Source organism: Phoca vitulina, unplaced genomic scaffold (assembly GCF_004348235.1).
Source record: "Phoca vitulina isolate PV1807 unplaced genomic scaffold, GSC_HSeal_1.0 scaffold8, whole genome shotgun sequence".
NCBI lineage: Eukaryota > Metazoa > Chordata > Mammalia > Carnivora > Phocidae > Phoca > Phoca vitulina.
In genome coordinates, this window is record NW_022589711.1 from 31,006,880 (window position 1) to 31,026,572 (window position 19,693).

The 19,693-nt window shown below is 38.3% G+C and overlaps 1 long non-coding RNA gene across 1 annotated transcript; it reads left to right on the top strand.

The window, feature by feature from the left end:
* Nucleotides 1-8,746: 8,746 nt before the first annotated feature.
* LOC116633528 lies at nucleotides 8,747-19,204 on the top strand. Its single transcript, XR_004299755.1, has 3 exons — nucleotides 8,747-8,834; nucleotides 15,210-15,650; nucleotides 17,268-19,204. It is a non-coding gene; the product is annotated as an uncharacterized LOC116633528 (long non-coding RNA).
* The last annotated feature ends 489 nt before the right edge of the window (nucleotides 19,205-19,693 follow it).

The window sequence follows — 19,693 nt, forward strand, 5'->3', positions numbered from 1 at the left end:
AGAAAATGCCTCAAAGGAAAATAAATGTGCCAACCGCCATTTGAAAGAATGTGTAAATTACTGTGAAACAGTGGTACTCAATGAAAAATTAGTAAAATCAGGCTTCATAAAAATAAACCTTTTATTCAAAGCTTGATTTGTTCAAAGCCAAGAAGAAATAGCTATATGGACTCCCCTCCTTTCCACATGAGGGCTAATGAGATCCAAGGACAATTTTATTCACTTAGCTTCAGAAATCAGACCATCTGCTTTAAAATGGGAATTTCACATCCCTCTGCATGACATAGATCTAACAGACAGGGATTTTGTTTCTATAACGACTCAAACTGTGAGTGTGTATATCTTTTTGTCCTGGCCAACCTCACACATTAAAAGTTGTATGACCAGGTAGCGTAAGCAGTGAGCTGAAGAAGCGAGGCATTAAATTCTATTTCCTAGGCTGCCAGTGACTATAATCTCTCCTCACTTTCTTCATCCCTTCTCCCTGAGTAGCAATCAAACATATTCTACTCTATCAGAACTGAGTAAATATAGAGCTATCTGATATTTCTCACTCAACTATTAACACCACGTTAATACTGGCAAGCCCTGGGGGTAGTTGGAATAATATACTGCTGCAGAAGAATACTTTGTGGCTTAAAACAACCATTTTGTTTCACTCACGATTCTGTAGATCAGAAATTTAGGAGGGCTCAGCTTGGTGGTTCATGTCACCCAGCTGGTGCCAGCTTAGCTGAGGCCAGAGGATCAATATTCAAGATGGTTTTCTCACTTAAATGCCTTGTAAAGCTGTGGTTCTTCATGCTCACTAGTGTGCCCAAGTGCATGCACCTGAGTGCTGGCTGTCTCCCTCTCTCTCTCTCTAGCTCTCTCTCACCATATGGTGTATCATCCTCCAGGAAGGGTGACAGCTAGGGTAAGGCAAGAAAAGGTTCCTTGGCCACAGCATTTAAGGAGGCACTCATTCCCAAGTGCAGCCTCTGTACTTGTTCAACACCAGGAGTGAATACCTCCTTAAAAGGAAAGCTCCCAAAGTGCAAAATTTATAAACTTTTCTTCACATTATTCCTGGAACACCAAAACATCCTTCTAATTAATATCACAGCTTCTAAACTCCATCTTCAGTTCAGTATACTGAAGCATATCGCTCGCTAGCAGACCTTCCTGCAATAACTATTTTATTAGTACCCTTGCTTAAAGTTTCCAATGGTCCCACTGGCTTATAAATAAAACCCATACTCTTCTACCTATCATTAAAGTGTTTCATGATTTGGTGCCATCTCACTTGCTGTTGGTTGAATTGTATCCCCCAAAAAGACACGTTCAAATCCTACCCCTCATACCTGTAAATGTGACCTTATTTGGAAGTAGGGCCATTACAGATGTAGTAAAGTTAAGATGAGGTCTGGATTAGGTTACTTTAATCCAATGACCGCTGTCTTTATACGAAAAAGGGAAGAGAGATCTGGACAAAGAGACACAGAGGAGACACAAGAAAGAAGGCCATATGAAGATACAGAAAGAGACTGAGTGATGCATCTACAAGCCAAAGAATGCCAAAGACTGCCCTGAGCCACCAAAGCTAGGAAGCCAGGAAGGATTCTTCCCTGGAGCCTTCAGAGAGAACATGGCCCTGCCAAAACTTGATTTCAGACTTCTGGCCCCTTGACTATGACACAAAAAATTTCTGCTGTTTTAAGCTACAAAGTTTGTGTTAACTTGTTATGGTAGCCCTAGGAAATTAACATACAACCCATTCAATTCTACCCCCAGTGCTTCCTAACATGCCCCCTTTATTTAGGCAGAGGTCTATTCCCTGTCCCTATCTGCCAATTAATTACCTATGTCTTTGTCCTTAACCTCCATTAAAAGGACAAAGCAAAGCAGTGCACACACCTATAAATTGTATATAAATTGTATAATTGGCATCTTCTGGTACTCTGCCAGGCGGGGCTACTGGTCCCAAACCCTGAGTCAAAGCACACCTGGTATAAAGACAGTTGCACACATGGGTTAACTTAAAAAAAATGTTGAGAGGATATTAATTTTTTTTCATAAATGCTTAAAGTTAGAAGTAAAACAATTCCATCCCTGTCATGTTCTCTGTTCATCAAAAAGAAAAAAACATGTTTAAGTGAGAGACTAATTTATAAAAGAGATCATGCAAAGCTATAGAAGTCCTTCCTTGGCTACTTACCTCTTAGCTGTCAGAAAACGCATGAATTACAGTGACTTTAATCACCTGGACCAAAAATGACTTACAAGTGGTAATTCAATAATCTGGAACTTAAGCAAGGTTGCCCTCATTATCGTTCCCATTTCAATTGTTGGAAACAGTGTATTAAAAGCTCCTCAAGGAATAGGGAGGTCATTTATCCTTTTTCAAAAATGATCTTATATGATAATACAAGTAAAATACATACAATTCTTTTTAATACGGTAGGGACAGGACATCTTATGGCACACACTGATTGCTCAGTTACGAATATAAATCATGCCAGAGATTGGAGGGACAGTACCTGGAATGCAGGAAGTGATCGCCCTGCTGTATCCTGTTTAGTCAGTTACACCTGGAGCCCTGAATACCCCTGGTGGGTACCACACCTTTGAGGGAAGTAGACAACCTGGAAGGTATTCAGGTGAGTGAGCAAGATAGAAAAAAGGCTTGAGGAAAAGCAGCAGAATACAGTGATGCCTAGCTTGAAGAGAGAGAGAGTGTGTGTGTGTGTGTGTGTGTGTGTGTAGTAAAAAATCAAACTTAATTTTTGTGCCCCAAAGTGTAAAGCTAATGTCAATAAATGAAAGTTATTAAGAGGACAAATTTTGAATTGTCATAAGACCAATTCCTAAAAATCAATTTAGTAATTGTGAATAGTCCCTGGAAATGTTCGTGCAAAGATATGTAACTTCTCCACAACAGTATCTTACTTATCTTCACAGCCCTAGCGCATACCACAATTACTCCCATGTATTAAGTGACTAACACACATTTGATAAATGAAGAGAAATTCAAATGGTCCCATCTAAACCTAGGATTCCAATATTTTAGGATTCTAAAGAAGCTCAACCATGAGTCAGTGACTAGTGGGTCACATAGTCATAAATTTCCTTATGTTGGATATGAATCCCTCAGGAAAATAAAGAAGGATCCCAAACACCTGTTAGGAACATTTTAGGTAGTATCATGCAGTAATTAAGCGTAAAATGTGAAACACTTAACAAATTCAAAGATTCAAATACAATTATTTACATATACACTTACCCTCTTATTCAAAACAAAAGTGCGCTGCAATTTATCAAATCATTAGCACAGACATTACCCTCAGTGCTTTCAAAGGTATTCAAAAACATTTATTGAATATTAATTGTGTGCCAGGCATGTCTAGTACTTTCAAACAATTTAGCGAGGTAAGTATTAATATCTTCACTTGAAGGCCAAGGGAGTTATGTAAGTTGTCCAAGTTCAGGCTGCTGCTAGCCCATATAGAGCATTTGCGCAAATTTTTTAAAAAACAAGGTACCTCTTTCTCAAGACATTTTACTTCCATTTGTTAGAAACTGTGTCATAACATATGAATTTTACTAGAGCAAGAAACTTTACTGTCCCCTGCCATAAAACTGCCACAATATTCAAATTGATAATATCTATTATATAAATAGTACACACTTTAGATAGGTTTCTTTGTGCAGTGCACAATCTACTCAATAGTAAATGACAATTCTGTATGAGCTCTGATAATGAAGCACCAGGAATATTACTCCAAAGTACTCCCATTAACTCTCAACCTAAATGAAAATGATCAAGAACTGACATGAATTAAATGACCCTCTAGCTGCATAGGACTACTGTCTCTTTTCAGCATTGTTTCATACTCAAAGCACTCATAAGATATATTTATGTGGATGTAAACCCACTTGAATACATAGAAAGGAACTAATGCTGAATGGATAAGAAGAATTTCTCAGAGAGCCCACCATCAGCATCTTCCAGATATGAACTGCTTCTCCAAAGCCTGTTTTTACCTAAAAGGCAAACTGGAAAATATTATTGAGATCAGTATAAAATAGGGATGCCTGGGTTCAGTCGGTTAAGCGTCTGCTTTCGGCTCAGGTCATGATCCCAGGGTCCTGGGATGAGTCCAGCATTGGGCTCCTTGCTCAGTAGGGAGCCTGCTTCTCCCTCGGCCTGCTGCTCCCCCTGCTTGTGCTCGCTCACTCTCTCTCTCTCTCTGACAAATAAATAAAACCTTCTAAAAATATATATTTTAAAGAATTAGTATAAAATAACTGCTCTCACGTCAGCACACACTCAGTCCAAACCTGCAGGTCTTAATTATTACAAAAACAACTTGAATCAGATTTCACTAAGATGTCAAAGTGCCTCAGACCAATATTCAGGCAAGTTCTGGAATGAAGATATTTAGATAACAAAAGTTCTTATGAAAAGATTTTGTCTTTTCCTAGGGGAAGATATCTCACAGTGTGAAATGGCCTGAACACCCAATGAAAATAAAAATTCCTCAGAAAAAGCAGTGTGTGTTTATGTGGTGTTTTATTTATCCAAACCACCCTTTTTGGGTCTCTATTAGGTTTTGTCCTACATACTGAGAACACAGTGATGATCAAATTCAGACCATGTTCTGCCCTCATTCCAGCAGACAAAATTAATGTAAAAAAAGGAGTATGATATGTGCTACCATAGAAATCTAGAAAAACTGTGATAGGCCCACTTGTTCTGTTCTCTATACATGATTTCTTAGAATTTAGGTAAATAAAGCTTACAAAAATATAAGTAAGCTTTAACATTCACTTAAAAACACTAATCACTACCATCATACCTGGCAAACAGTAAATATGTAATAGATGTGGAATGAATAAATAAATGGACTTTCCAGCTTACAAATTAGAGTTGGCAATAAGCAAACATCCACATCAATTATAAAAGAAGTGTTCACGAACACAAAATATTTTTAAATAGCCGGAAGCCTAAGGCAATTTGAATTGAGAAAAGAGGCCATTTAAATACAAACCTCATACTGACCAGCTTAAAACATACATAAATTATTTGTGATGTCTCTTAGGGCTATTTAAATTATTATTTTCAGCACCCAGTAGCACATTTATTTTTATTTGCAAAGTCATGTGGACTTTTTTTTTTTCCTAAATCCCAACCAGATCTATCAATCTGGCTTTGGCAAGAGTAATCAATTATGAGGAGCTCTAATAATTTCCATTGTTTTCAGCCATCCAGAAAATATCTGGGTTTAAATGCGAAAGAGAGGCAGAGGCTCTCTCGGTGTCCAGAGGAAATCTATTTTCACGAATTCCAACTTCAGGTGGATAATGTGAGATCAAGGTTTGTAGCTTCAACAATTTTAACCACCGTTTACTAACTAAGCCTCTCCAGAGATATTTTACCGAAATAGAAACAAAACGCTACATACGGTACTCACTTTTTCTTCTAATTCTGTGCTTTAAACTTTTTTTTTTTTTTAACTTCATCTCACATTCTATTATACATCACCCGAGGATCGAAGGCGGTCTGCGCCGGTCTGTCTCGTGAGCGCCTGCCCGGCACCTTACGCAACGAAGCACTTCTAAAATGCTCTGTGGTGACTGCACTAGACAGTAAGCCATCTCACACAGGAAACTCAGAAGTTGCCACTTTTTTAAACATACTCTTAGGCGATGTCTGATGAGAAGAATCTCAAAACTCTAGAATTCAAAGAGGCCTTTACACTGTTTAAAATACGGTTATTGTCAACAATTTTTTTTAAGTCTGTGAGCTTCTTCCATCCTAATTCCCACCACCACTTACCAGAAAACAGTTCCAAAGTTTCTACAAGGAGTCTATGGAACTTTAGAAGAGGAAGAAAGGAGGCTGTAACCCTGGCTCAGACTCACGCGCCACCCAGAGGGTCGCGGCGCGCCTGCGCCCCTGGCCTTCGCCGCTTCCGGTCCTCTCTCGCCCCTGCGGAACCCTGGTCGGCGCTTGCGCAGAGGACCCGGCCCAGGGGCCTGAGTGGGCACCGGCAGGACCCCAGTTGTCTAAGGCCCCGGGAAAGTAATGGACGCTTCACCGTCGCCATTGCTGGAAAGAGCCATTTGTGTTTGGGCTTTGTTCTTAAGCTCCCAATTAGGCTTCATAAAGCCCGTGTGGACTTTTATTCCTGAATTTTAGCCCAACTCCTCAGGCTTAACCTACTGGCCTCAAAAATATTGGGCAGTTCCATTGCCTGTCTACCTCCTTGTAGCTATAGTAATCGGTTATGTACTCTTAATTAGAATAAACGTGAGTACTTCTCCACTCAGTTCCGTTCATACAATCACAGATAACCATGCTAAAAATCAACAATTAAAGAGATACCAGAGAGAGGCCACCCAGCAAAAAGAGATAGTCCTATTAGTCATTTGTGTAGTGGAAAAATTATGCACCAAAATGAATAGCACATAGCCTAACACCAAGCATGTGCGGTAAGTTTTTGACATAATAATTTTAACTGTAATTATTTGACCATGTCTCTTAATACCCGGTATTGAAATGTGTGTGTGTGTATGTATATAACTTCTCTTAGATTAAGTCCCATTCATATTATAAACGTTCTCAAATATTAGTCATTAACAGACAGAATAAATAAAATACTGTATTACGATTGGGAAATATATGTAACTACCCCATAGCACACTTGCAAAGAAAATCCATTTCTCAGTAACTCAATGAAATTTTGGAACCATGTATGCCTACAGTTTTGTTTTATATTGGTATTCAATACAGTTTATGGAGAACAATTAAATAGGAGCAGACAATTTGAATTGCACAATTAAGGTGGCAAAAAGCAGATTCCAAAATACTATAAATTTTGTATACTGAAAGACTGATAAGTTAGTTCTTGATTCAAAAAGAGAAATAAGTAAGTTTTTATTTCTTTTTGAAAAATAGACATTATGTTTGCTCTCTGGGACTGATGAATAAATACAGGTCTCTAGCCTATCTTTAGTAGGTGTGTGTATGCAGATTTGATAAGGTACTGCACAGGCAAAAATGTTAAAAATCCACATATATTAGCAACATAAGAAAATCATAAAAAGAGGTGCAGATCTTTCTGCCCATGGGTCCTCTCCCCCGGCTGTAATAAAAGCACATTTTAGGGCACCTAGATGGCCCAGTCGATTAAGCCTTCGTCTCTTGGTTTCGGCACAGGTCATGATCTCTGGGTGGTGGGATACAGCCCCACACAGGGCTCTGCGTTCAGCGTGGAGTCCGCTGAAGTTTCTCTCTCCCTCTCCCTCTGCCCCTCCCACTGTGCTCTGGCTTGCAGTCTCTATCTAAAATAAATAAATAAATTTTTTAAAAAAGAAAAAAGCACCATAAAAATTTTTTTTTATAAATCACTAAAAGAGAGGTTTCCTCAGGTACTTATAGGGTCGAATTTTTGTGCTCTTCTAGCTTTTTTCATTAAAAAAGTTTCCCATTACCCCTACAAGTTTGGATACAAATAAATATTCCTAATACTTCCTTCCAGGCCTATATAAATTTCCCACAACTTCACTCTTCTCCTCTACTGAAATCAAATGTACATCTGGTTTACGCAGAGGCAGCATAGTGTGAGGCAACTAGTAAGTAAGTACTCACCTTCATTCAACAGATATTTATTGTAAATATATGTCAACATTGTATTAAGTGCTGGAGTACTAGGGAGTACAAAAATACATAAAAAATAGCCAGCATTCCTGATTTGTAATTTAAACAAATAAAATGAATACAAAAACAAATAAAATTGAACAATAAAGAGAAGGAATGGAATGGAATGGAATAAAATGCTAAAATGAAAAGGAATAGGAAAATTATTTTTCTATTCTTGCCTCCTCCTTACATAATTATCATACCTATATTACTATAAAAAGCTTAAGGACATAATCTATCCTATTTTTTGCAGTATCTTTAACACCTGCCATAGTGGAGAATATAAATTTAAGTGAGTAAATAAATAAATAGTAAGATGTTACACAAGAGAAACAGAAAATGCTATGAGCACTAAAACCAACACTGTGAATATAACTACCTCGAGCACTGAAGAATCACCTTATTAATTGTTACTGAAATAAATCATGTAAATGTTTTCTCAAATTCTTATTTTTTGAAATCCATCATTTATGCCTTTGAAGTGGGGACTGAAGTTTTAGAAGTGACATTCTTATTGATCTTTACAGTAAAAACTAAATCTTTCAAGAGCAGTTCAGGCTGGATTTCTCAGTTTATCCTAACAGGATGTAATTTTGTATGTAAGTATGCATGTAGTTTTCTAAATATTAAAATATTCTTTTTAATCATATTCCTCATGGAGAAATTGTCTGAACAAAAACCAAACGCTGAAGCACGGCCCCAAGCTTCTAAACTGTTTTTACTGAGTGAGAGGAGACCCTGACACCTTATTACCCAATCCTGCTGGAAACTCTGGCCTGCAGGAATTAGCAGCCCATGGGAGCTACAGGTCTGAAACCTGGAACAGGTTTGAAACCTGGAACAGGGCGCCAGAGGTCTGAAACCTGGAACCTGTTGCATAAAGCCCCATGCTCAAACATGCACATCTGACTTCCACCCAGGAGATAGCCCTGACCTCTTTAGAAATTGTAGAGTAAGCCAAGAACTCAACTCCAAGGATTATGTGCTCTGCTTTGTTTCAGGGGCCCCAATTTACATCCCAATGGTTCTGAGAAGTTTCCATGACCAAACCTAAGAACAAGAGGCAGAGACCTGAAGGCACACAAGTGACCCATGCTGGCTACTCTGTGGACACAGGCCAGTTCTTACGCCACTCTGAGGAATGCAAACGGTACGTTCAGGATTGAACTGCTTTATCCTCCTTGTACGTAAATTATTCATTACCCCCTCCTTCTGCACATTTTGTCCTCCATTTTCTCTGTGATCGCCCTGCTTTCATTTTTCCAGTTCTTATCTAAGCTACCTCAATTGCCTTGGGCTCTGCTCCCCTCGGAAACTTAAATAGGATACCAGATTTATTAGCTAAAAAACTGAGTCAAGACGGACCATGAGAGACTATGGACTCCAGGGAAACAATCTGAGGGTTTCAGAGGGGAGGGGAGTGGGGGGATGGGTTAGCCCGGTGATGGGTATTAAGGAGGGCACGTATTGCATGGAGCACTGGGTGTTATACGCAAACAATGAATCATGGAACACTGCATCAAAAACTAATGATGTACTGTATGGTGACTAACATAAAAAAAAAGAACTTAGTCAAAAATTTATTTTCAACAAATCAGGGAGCAGGGAAAAAGAAGCTGCTTTGTGATGTCTTTGATACTCAGCTTTTCAGAAAGCTATTGCTTAAATTATTGTTTTAAATCTTTGAACTATGTGTCTTAACTTTTTCCGATGGCACGCTAACATTGCACTAAAACATGGAAAGTTACGGAAACTCATTTCTGTAAGTCAGTGCCCCCACATGAACAGCAGGGGTCAGTAGCATACCAAGAATTGTGGAACCGGTCCCAGGCTCTCGGAAACACTGCTGAATTGCTGCCCTGGGTCTGTGTACAACCCCACGATGATCTCAGCTCTCAGATGAAGTCTTTTGTTTTGTGTCTTTACAATGCACTGTTCAGTCTTCTATATGAGTTGTGACTTATTCAGACAGCATTTCATTGTGACAGTTTAACTTAAGAGAAAGAAAGGTGAAAGAGAAAGAAAAAAAGGAAAGAGGAAGGAGAAAATTAAAATGCGGCCAACTGAAACACATAGACAAGGAAGAAGTGATATTGCGTATACTTCAAGTTTGTCCCTTCTCCGTTCCCATCCACTTAAAGCCTGAACACTGTTTTTCTGGATTGCAGACCACTGTAATTCCCCACTTCCCTCACTCCATACCACACACCCATTTCGTTCTACCACCTCTGCCATACAATTTTCTGTTAAAACAACAGATGTCTTTATAAAAAGAAAAAAAAAAAACTGTTTTAAGCCAAATACTTGACTTTTGAAAAGAATTCAAAAAACTCCTATGTCATGTTCTGGCCTTTAGTCAAGCTTCCCAGTATAGAATTTTAATGTTTTTATGCTTTCTGAACATTTTTAGTCAAGATACACTTCATTGATACGTTTCGATAAAAATTCTTCCCCTGTAAACTCACACCTTCAGATAAATAGTAAAAAGCTACAGTTGTGAAGCGATATCTGATGTGTTTGGGGGTGGAATGTAAAACGGAAACTAAAATATTAGAGATTTTTTTAAGATTTTATTTATTTATTTGAAAGAGAGAGCGCAGGAGCAGGGGGAGGGGGAGAAGGAGAGGCAGAGGGAGAAGCAGACTCCCCACTGAAGAAAAGAGCCCTACGTGGGGCTTGATCCCAGGACCCCAGGATCATGACCTAAGCCAAAGGCAGACATTTATCCAACTGAGTCACCCGGGCACCCCATAAAATATTAGAGATATTAAAATTATATTCAAGGATCGTTCCCATTGCACTGGGCAGGTGTTTAGTAATCCAGTCCTCAAAGTAAGCAGGGATGAAACTATTTTCATGCATAAATTGAGTTGTACCCCAAAATATAATTCCCACAAGCCTGGCTTCCTCTTCTACCTAGGCTGGAATACCCAGAGTTATTAATGTATTCCTATAGAGGTATTGAGTTCTAACTATGGAGTGGCAGCAGTAATATTATTTTAACATCTAGCACCAAAATTCCTCTTGAAGGGGTTGTCTTGTTACCTCCCTGACTGACAGGGCCCTATCTGATCCTCTTTGATTTGTCCCCTCTGGCCTATCTCCTACTGTCCTCCTGCATACCCCACTCTAGCCTCACCAGCCTCTTTGCTGTTCTTGGAAAACATACCAGGTAGTCCTGTGCCTGGGAGTCTTTGCTCCACCTGTTCTCTCTCATCAGGATAAATCTTACCTCCCTTATCCAAGTGACTCATTCCTTCACCGACTCAAGAGTTTGTGCGAAAGTCACCTTCTCAGTGAGGCCTTCCCTGACCACCTATTTAAAATGGAATATTGCCCTCACCCCTCCTCCTTTATTTTCCTCAAGAGCACTTAGCATCATCAAATATGCTATATATCACATATATAAATAGAATATGAGATGAGATATCTGAGACCAAACACATCAACCAGTAGAGGGCTTGCCCCTGCTATCACAAGGACAAAGAAAGTTGGTTGATTCCAAAGCAAAACCCAACTCTACGCTTCACATAAAAGACAAAGACATGCCTAAAACAAAATAATTCAAGAAATGCTAATGAAGAAAGGACGGGCAAAGGTATACCAAGAAAATGCAAATAAAGAGAAAGAATTGCAATTTTGAAATCCAAATAACTAGAGTTCAGTCCAAAAACCATGACTGAAACAAAGAGCACCTGATAATGCTAAAGGCTACAATTCACAGTCAAAATAAAATATTTTTGAAAGATATGCAGCAAATAATACAGTAGCTTCTTTCATATAGTAGAAACTACAAGAGATTCAAAGAGAATAGAAATATATAAATAATTGCAAACTTTAGTATACTTCTCTTAGTCCAAGACAAGAAAAAATCATTTACAATAATTGACTCTTTACATATAGACACATGTATACCTAAACTAATTACATAAAGAAAAATACAAATAATATTCTGCATCAACAATATAAGTAAAAATTCAATTTACCCAAAGGATACAAAAATACAGATTCAAAGGGGTACATGCCCCCCATTGTTTATAGCAGCATTATCAACAATAGCCAAACTGTGGAGAGAACCCAGACATCCATTGACTGATGAATAGATGAAGAAGATGTGGCATGTGTATGTGTGTATATATATATATATATATATATATATATAGTGAAATATTACTCAGCCATCAAAAAAGTTTAAGTTTTTTTTATTTATTTGACGAAGAGAGTGAGAGAGCACAAGCAGGGGGAGCGGCAGAGGGAGAGCGAGAAGCAGACTCCCTTGCTGAGCAAGGAGCTGGATGAGGGGCTCAGTCCCAGGATCCTGGGATCATGACCTGAGCCGAAGGCAGACATCCAACCCACTGAGCCACTCAGGCACCCCAAGAGCTAAAGTGTATTGTGCTAAAGTGAAGTAAGTCAGTAAGAAAAAGACAAACACCATACGATCTCACTCATATGTGGAATTTAAGAAAGCAGATGAACATATGGGAAGGGTAAAAAGGAAAAAAAAAGATACCATAACAATAGAGAACAAACTGAGAGTTGATGGAGGGAGGTGGGTGGGGGTTGGGCTAGATGGGTAATGGGTATTAAAGAGGGCACTTGTGATGAGCACTGGGTGTTGTATGTAAGTGATGAATCACTGAATTCTACTCCAGAAACCAACATTGCACTGTATGTTCACTAACTAAAATTTAAATTAAAAAAAAATCCATCACTATCAAAACATTAAGAAAGACTTCCCACCTTGAAATTTTAAATTTTTCTATTAAACTTAGCCTGGCTCAAAGGGAAATACCAACTGATACTGAGAATTTCTAGAAAAAAAATTATGAAGGGGCGCCTGGGTGGCTCAGTCGGTTGGACGTCTACCTTTGGCTCAGGTCATGATCTCAGGGTCCTGGGATCGAGCCCCACGTCCTGCTCCCTGCTCAGCAGGGAGTCTGCTTCTCCCTCTCACTTTGCCCCTCCACCTGCTTGTGCTCTCTCTCCTCTTTCTACCTCTCTCTCAAATAAATAAATAAAATCTTTAAAAAAAATAATGAAAACATAGCATCAGAGTCTACAAGATAATGCTGACTGTTTATAATAAAATTCATAGATCTAAATATTTATATCAATAAAAATGAGACAAATAAATGAGTGAGACATCACACTCGAAAAGTTAGAAATATTTAAGTCTTGTTTTTGTCTTTGTTTTTTTTTTCCAATTTGGATTTAATTTTCTTTTTAATTAAACAACCTAGATTAGATTCGAAAACAACCTGAAAAAACTAAACCTAATTGCATTAAACTACATGTAGCACTTTTAATTAGCTATAATATTGATACTGTTATTTTGAAACTATATATTATAAGAAAAAGTAAGTAATTTTGTTAATATTATTAGGTACCATGTGTTTCAGCAGAAAAGTGATGCAATATAAAATCAAATACGTTAAGTAAAAAATTCTATAATGTTTCACTAGAATTGGAATATCGGCACAAATTTATGATTTATTTTTATCTTTCTTTGAAAAACCTTAAATTTGGGGCGCCTGGGTGGCTCAGTTGTTAAGCATCTGCCTTTGGCTCAGGTCATGATCCCAGGGTCCTGGGATCGAGCCCCGCATTGGGCTCCCTGCTCCGCAGGAAGCCTGCTTCTCCCTCTCCCACTCCCCCTGCTTGTGTTCCCTCTCTCGCTGTCTCTCTCTCTGTCAAATAAATAAATAAAATCTTTTTAAAAAAAAAAGAAAAACCTTATATTTTCTAGATCTTGCATTGTAACGTGTGAAAAGTAACAGCAAGCTGTTTAGCCATGAACATCCTTAAGTGCATGGATTGTGGTCACCAAATACATTTTGCACTGAAAGCAGTGAGGACGCCTTTGAGAAACGGCTGATTTTGGTCTAGAGCAGTAAATGCTCCAATATGACACTGGGACTCTTACAGAATCAGAAAGCAAGGAAGCTATCAAGACATTTGTGGTTGTCAAATGAACATAGGAGCCAAAGATGGGCAATTTGAGCTTTAAAATGAATAATCACAGCAATTACATAAAAATGAAAATAGAGTTTCCAGTAGAATCAATGGAAAACTCCTAGAAGCAACAGAACTTTCAAAATGGTAGCAAGATGTAAAGTGATATATAAAAATCAATATCTTCATAAACTTCAGCAATAAGCAGTTATAGGGAAAAATAGAAGGGCTGACCCCATATACATTAGCAACATCAAAAAAAGGAAAAATACTGTAGGAACAAATTTAACAAGAAATGGGCAAACCCTCTATGAGGAAAACTTAGAGCCTTCCTAAAACACACAAAGCTGGGATGTGAATAAAAGAAAAAGTAGAACCGCACTCTTCAATAGAATTATGCAAAATCATAAACTAATACCAATTTTTAAAAGTATTTTCATGGATGTAGACTGTATATTTAATATGGAAAAATAAATAAATGAGAATATCCAAAAAAGAGGGGGAAAAAAAACAGGCCTAGCCCTACCAGATATTGGAATATATTATACAGTTTCTGCAATTAAAACAGTATATTAGCACAGGAGTAGACAATCAGATCAATGGAAAAAATAGAAAATATAGACTCAAGTACAATGTGGAAATTTATGTGTGTGGTACCTCAAATCACTGGGAGAAAAGTGTACTTTTTAAAATTAAATCTTGTTTAAAAAGCTAAATGCTACTTTGAAAATAAATAAAATTGGATATAATATCACCAAGTTGGAATTCCAGCAAAAAATAAAAAAAAAATTGTTTCAACTTGAATCGTACAATGAAGAAACCAATCTGCGTATCCAAATTGAAGGAGATTCTGGTAAACCACTGGCCTGAACTTTTCAAAAATGTCAATGCCAAAAAAAATAAATAAATAAACAAAAAAGGCTGGGGTCGTGTTCTCAATTTAAGGGCTCTCAAGAGACTTGATAACTAATTGCGATCTGTGATCCTTGTTAAATCCTGGATTTATGTTTTACAAACAACAGTAGAGTAAGCAAGGTTTTAGCGGGGGGCAATCGAGGAAATAAGAATATGAACTACATAGTCAATTACAATAATGTAATAACGTTTAGCGGATTCGGACTCTATGTCTTAAGAGTTTATGATACATTGTCTGGAGACACTGTATTGTAATCTTATAGGACAGTAGTCCTCAGTAGGAGTGATTTTGCTGCTCTCTCCCCTACGCTCATTTGGCAGGGGCTAGAAACGTTTCTGGTTGTCACAGCTGGGGGAAGGGAGGGCTGCTGCGGGCATCTAGCGTGTAGAGGCCAAGGATGCCACTAAACATTGTACGAAGAGCAAGACTGCTCCTCCCCCCAACCCCAACACACAAAAAAATCATCTTGCCTAAAATGTCAATAGCGCTGAGGTTGAGAAACCTTGGTGCGGGAGAATTCCTTATTCTTAGGGGATGGCTAGATACTAGGCTGAAATAAATGAAATTGTCCTTTGAGCAGGTGAAAACACTGGTAACATCTAAGGGTGAAGGGTTATGATGTCCATAGCTAACTCTCAAATTTCTGTTCAGCAGAAACCACGGTACGTGTCCTTCCGCCCTGACTTCCTGTCTCCCTCGGGGACCCGGGAGGGTCGCCCCCCACTGCTAGCGTGGAGCTGACTGGCGGAGCATGCGCGGTGAGAGGAGCCTGCCCGCGGCCACTGCGCAGGCGCCGGGCAGCTCGCCGGACTCCCGCTGCGTTTCTCCAAAAGTTACAGTCCCTCGGGTGGACCACCGTCCAGCGCAGCTGCACACAGCAGAGAAGGGAAAAGAAAACTCCCCGGGGGCTCCGTTGGCTTCTCTGGGAGTGACAAAGATGCTTTCCCACTAGAAGCCCGGAAGCCTCCTCCTTTGCAATCGGATAAGGGCTGCAATGAGCACGACTCATTCTTTTGAAGCCCCCTGCTAGGAAGAGCCACTTGTGTTTGGGCCCGCGGTGCCTGTCCATCCCCTTCCAGGCTGGATTCTGCAGAGGTGAGTTTTTTATACTCTCTTTAGTACATTCCCCTTCCCGTATCTGACGAGCCTGGGCAGTACTACATCTCGTGACACCACTGACTGAAAGTGCCCCGGGCAGGCGCATTCCATACCCAGCGCCTCACCAGCAAGCGCTAATCTAGGTGACGTTTAAAATACCTTAAAATTCTTTAGCCTTGAGTCCCTTAATCAAGGAGTTGGCACACTTTTCCTGTGAAGAGCCAGATAGCAGATATTTTAGGATTTGCAGACCAGGAACGGTCTCTGTCTCGTATTTGTCTCTGTTTCAACAACCTCTTAAAAATGTAAAAACAAAAAACAAAAAAACCTAGCTGCTGGCCTGACAAAAACATGCACATTATAATGATTAGATTGATCACTCACTTTACCCAGCACGAGGCTAGAGCTTCTTTCTGGCCTGCACTCCGTCCCAGATCCCACCAGTTTTGCAGTAAGGACTTAGGTTCCACAAGGGCTGTAACCCACCGAGTTTACTTGACTTCACCTGCCCAGATTTGTTCTCCATCCTTTGGGTGCCTCCACCTGCATCTGCTCCTCCTCCCTGCCAGATGGCCTCTGGTGAGTTCCTGGCAGTCAGCAAGACTACCAAGAAAACCCCAGACCAGGAGCCAAGCCCTTCTCTACTCTAAAATGTCAGTTGATTCCTCTCTAGGAGCAAAAGCCAAAGTTCCTACATCGTGAATAAATTAGAATAAAGGTAATACAGGAGTATGTCAGGCAATTGTGTTTTTATAGCATTTTTTCTAGTGGTAAATGTAATATATGTCCACTATGGTAATTGGGAAAATACTGAAAAAAACATATAGAAGAAAATAAAAATCCTCCACATCCCAACCGACAAAAAAAGGAGAAAAAACAAATACTAAATGTTTATGTATTCTTTAGGCCCTTTTTCCAATACATATCCATAGGACGAATTACTGAACAACTGGATTTTTAAAAATATTTCTTAAGAAACTTTTGTTAAAGTCCAAAATACAGAAAAGTGTGCAAACTCTAAATGTACAGTTCAGTAAACTTTCGAAGACTAAAGCAGATACGCCCTTGCAACCACCATCCAAATCAAGAAATAGACCATTCCTAGGCCCCTTCATCCTCCTGCCCTGTCAGGGGCAACTTCATCCCCAAATAAAATCACTGCCTTATCCTCAAATACACAGATTAGTTTTGTAAGTTCTTGAATTTCAATGAAATGAATTATCCATTAAGTTTTCTATAATATTTGGTTCTTTCCCTTTATATTATAATTGAGATTCATCCATGTCATTATTGCTTTTAACGGGTCTCTTTTTTTTTCTTACTTTATTTTATGCGGTTTGGCATTCCATTATATGAATATAATACATTTTATTGTTTATACTATTATTTTTTAAGTAACAGATTTATTGAGATATAATTCTTATAAAATTCATCTATTTAAAGTATGCAATTCAATAGTTTTTTTAGTACAATCACAGATTGATCATCATCACAATTTTAGAACATTTTCATCACCTCAAAACAATTCCGTACTCTTCAGCTATCACCTTGTAGCCATGCCCCACCATCCTCTCCAGCCCAAAGTAACCACGAATCTACTTTCTGTCTTTATAGGTTTGCCTATTGTGGACATTTCATGAAAATGGGATTGTATACTATGGAGTCTTTTGTGACTGGTCCTGGATTTTCATGTTATTTCCAGGTTTGGGGCTATTACAAATAATACTACTGGGAACATTTTTATACATATCTGTATGTTATATGTATCTATAGATAGATTTGTATCACACAGATACATATTTCTATTGGGATATATACCTAAGAGTGGAATAGCTCAGACATAGGTTTATGCTTATGGTTAGTTATAGTTGATAGTGCCAAACTCTTTTTTAAGTTTACACTCCAACTGGCAGTGTATAATGAGTTTTCATGGCTCCACACCTCACCAACATTTGGTGGTTGTGTGGTTTCAGCTTATACTTCTCTGATGACTAATGAAAAAAAACATCTTTCCATGTGATTATTAGTCATTTGAATATCCTCTTTTAGTAAAGCACCTTACGAGTCTTCTTTTCTATTGGGTTTTTGTCTTTTTCTATTTGACTTGTTTATTCTAATGTGAGTCCATTTTCATTTATCAATGCTGCCCAAAAACACCTTTCCCTAATCTGTGGCTTGCATTTTAATTATCTCATTGTTAAATGTTAATAAATGTAAATTTTTTATTTTTATATAAGTCTAATTTATCAGTCTTCCTTTATGGTTCATGTCTTTGCTATCCTGCTTAAGAAATCATTGCCTACAAGGACATCTAAAAACTCCTATGTTACATATAGGAATTTACATCTATGTTACAAGTTACATCTAAAAACATACTGTTTTTTCATTGAACAGTTAGATCTAACCATGTAGAATTGATTTTGAAGTATGGTATGAAGTAAGGGTTAATTTTATTTATTTTTTTTTTCAATTTTTTAATATAGTTACACTACTGACCAAGGTCCAAAGGACCTTCCTTTTCCCACTGCTCTGCAGCACTGTCTTTGTCATAAATCAGTAGAAAGACAGATCAGTGAAGATGTTGGAATTAGTAGGCAAGGACTTTAAAATAACCATGACAAATGCATCAAAGAATCTTATTAAAGAGAAGATAAAATAGATGAAGAGATAGGAAATTTCAAGAGAGATACAGATAATATTTTTTTTAAAAAAATGGAAATCCTAGAACTAAAAAATACAATATCTGAAATTATTTGATAGGTTTATCAGTGCATTGGACACAACAATGAAAGGATCATTCAGCTGGAAACAGGTCACTAGAAATCATCCAAATTTAAACATACTGAGAAAAAAAAAGTTTTAAAATAAACAAGCATCATTGACTGATGGAATAGTAGCAAGTGATCTAACATACATGAAATTGAACTCCTAAAGGCAAGGAAAGAGAGTATGGGGCAGAAGAATATTTGAAAAAATATTAGCAAAAGATTTCTGAATTTATTCAAACCTATTTATCCTAGGATGTTTATTTGTTTTCAGTGGAGCGTTAATCCCAATATCCTAGCTTGCTATGAATGGAATTTAGAAGTTAACATAAATCTACATGAATAAGCAGGACATTTTAAAGTCACACAAAACATGGAAAAATACCTTACTGATTGGAACTTTCCTGAGCATTACTGTACTTCTATAAGTGTTGCCTACTACTAAAAGCCAGTAGTACCACCCCAATCATAGTAACATCAAAATGTCCTCAGTTTTTCAAAACATCCTTTGGTGCATAACATAGCCTGCATACAGTGAGGACCCCTGTCTCAGGTGACCTTCCACTGTCTCCTTTGTCCACACCCTTTTGAACCTTATCTTCTAATGCTCACATCTGTCTAACCACACTGGCCCCTTTCCATCTCACGGCTTTCCCCAAATGCTCCTCCCCCAGATACCATATGACTGATTCTTTTCTCCTCGTATTTCCTCAACAAGACCTGTAGATTGAACAAGACGAAACAAAAACCTTTCACATTCTTTCCTTCCTAGTTTATTTTTATCTATAGCCTTTATTTGAAATGCTGTGTATTTCAATTATTTAATCTGCTTATTGTCAGGGCGCCTGGGTGGCTCAGTTGGTCAAGCGTCTGCCTTCGGCTCAGGTCATGATCCCATTGGGATCAGAGTCCCGCATCGGGCTCCTTGCTCAGCAGAGAGCCTGCTTCTCCCTCTCCCTGCTGTTCCCCTTGCTTGTTCTCTCTCTAACATTATCATTGTTAACATTTTTCTTAGGGCTGACATGTAGGCAACCTTAACTTATTCCTAATAACTCCCTATATCTTTCAGGGTCAATTCCTTCAGTTTTCATGAATAAGTAGGCCTGGTAGTACTCCAGTAATTTACATTTTTAAGGTATGTTTGAGTTTCTTAGCAAAAAGAATTACAGCAGGCAAAGCTCCAGCTTTTTAACTAAGGAGAATAAGAAATATGATATGACTGTTTCCAAAGCAACAAAAAGCTTTACCTGATTAAGTAGACTGAGGATTCCTCCT